This window comes from Triticum dicoccoides, chromosome 7A (genome assembly GCF_002162155.2).
Source record: "Triticum dicoccoides isolate Atlit2015 ecotype Zavitan chromosome 7A, WEW_v2.0, whole genome shotgun sequence".
NCBI lineage: Eukaryota > Viridiplantae > Streptophyta > Magnoliopsida > Poales > Poaceae > Triticum > Triticum dicoccoides.
In genome coordinates, this window is record NC_041392.1 from 717495034 (window position 1) to 717497204 (window position 2171).

Genomic DNA, 2171 nt, shown 5'->3' on the forward strand with positions numbered 1-2171 from the left:
AGTTCAAAGAATTTCAGAGTGAAGTTGAAAATCATCGTAACAAGAAAATAAAGTTTGTACGATCTGATCGTGCAGGAGAATATTTGAGTTACAAGTTTGGTCTACATTTGAAACAATGCGGAATAGTTTCGCAACTCACGCCACCCGGAACACCACAGCGTAATGGTATGTCCGAACGTCGTAATCGTACTTTATTAGATATGGTACGATCTATGATGTCTCTTACTAATTTACCGCTGTCGTTTTGGGGTTATGCTTTAGAGACGGCTGCAATCACGTTAAATAGGACACCTTCGAAATCCGTTGAGACGACGCCTTATGAATTGTGGTTTGGCAAGAAACCAAAGTTGTCGTTTCTGAAAGTTTGGGGCTGCGATGCTTATGTGAAAAAGCTTCAACCTGATAAGCTCGAACCCAAATCGGAGAAATGTGTCTTCATAGGATACCCAAAGGAGACTGTTGGGTACACCTTCTATCACATATCCGAAGGCAAGACTTTTGTTGCTAAATTCAGAGTTTTTCTAGAGAAGAAGTTTCTCTCGAAAGAAGTGAGTGGAAGAAAAGTTGAACTTGATGAGGTATCTATACCTGCTCCCTTATTGGAAAAGTAGTACATCATAGAAACCGGTTTCTGTGACACCTACACCAATTAGTGAGGAAGCTAATGATAATGATCATGAAACTTCAGATCAAGTTACTACCGAACCTCGTAGATCAACCAGAGTAAGATCCGCACCAGAGTGGTACGGTAATCCTGTTCTGGAAGTCATGCTACTAGATCATGATGAACCTACGAACTATGAAGAAGCGATGGTGAGCCCAAATTCCGCAAAATGGCTAGAAGCCATGAAATCTGAGATGGGATCCATGTATGATGACAAAGTGTGGACTTTGGTTGACTTGCCCGTTGATTGGCAAGCAATTGAGAATAAATGGATCTTCAAGAAGAAGACTGACGCTGACGGTAATATTACTGTCTATAAAGCTCGACTTGTTGTGAAAGGTTTTGGACAAGTTCAAGGGATTGACTATGATGAGACCTTCTCACCCGTAGCGATGCTTAAGTCTGTCCGAATCATGTTAGCAATTGCCGCATTTTATGATTATGAAATTTGGCAAATGGATGCCAAAACTGCATTCTTGAATGGATTTCTGGAAGAAAAGTTGTATATGATGCAACCAGAAGGTTTTGTCGATCCAAAGGGAGCTAACAAAGTGTGCAAGCTCCAGCGATCCATTTATGGACTGGTGCAAAGCCTCTCGGAATTGGAATAAACGCTTTGATAGTGTGATCAAAGCATTTGGTTTTATACAGACTTTTGGAGAAGTCTGTATTTACAAGAAAGTGAGTGGGAGCTCTGTAGCATTTCTGATATTATATGTGGATGATATATTATTGATTGGAAATAATATAGAATTTCTGGATAGCATAAAGGGATACTTGAATAAGAGTTTTTCAATGAAAGACCTCGGTGAAACTGCTTACATATTGGGCATTAAGATCTATAGAGATAGATCAATACGCTTAATTGGACTTTCACAAAGCACATATCTTGACAAAGTTTTGAAGATGTTCAAAATGGATCAAGCAAAGAAAGGGTTCTTGCATGTGTTACAAGGTGTGAAGTTGAGTAAGACTCAATGTCCGACCACTGCATAAGATAGAGAGAAAATGAAAGATGTTCCCTATGCTTCAGCCATAGGCTCTGTCATGTATGCAATGCTGTGTACCAGACCTGATGTGTGCCTTGCTATAAGTCTAGCAGGGAGGTACCAAAGTAATCCAGGAGTGGATCACTGGACAGCGGTCAAGAACATCCTGAAGTATCTGAAAAGAACTAAGGATATGTTTCTCGTATATGGAGGTGACAAAGAGCTCATCGTAAATGGTTACGTTGATGCAAGCTTTGACACTGATCCGGACAATTCTAAATCACAAACCGAATACGTGTTTACATTAAATGGTGGAGCTGTCAGTTGGTGCAGTTCTAAACAAAGCGTCGTGGCAGGATCTACATGTGAAGCGGAGTACATAGCTGCTTCGGAAGCAGCAAATGAAGGAGTCTGGATGAAGGAGTTCATATCCGATCTAGGTGTCATACCTAGTGCATCGGGTCCAATGAAAATCTTTTGTGACAATACTGGTGCAATTGCCTTAGCAAAGGAATCCA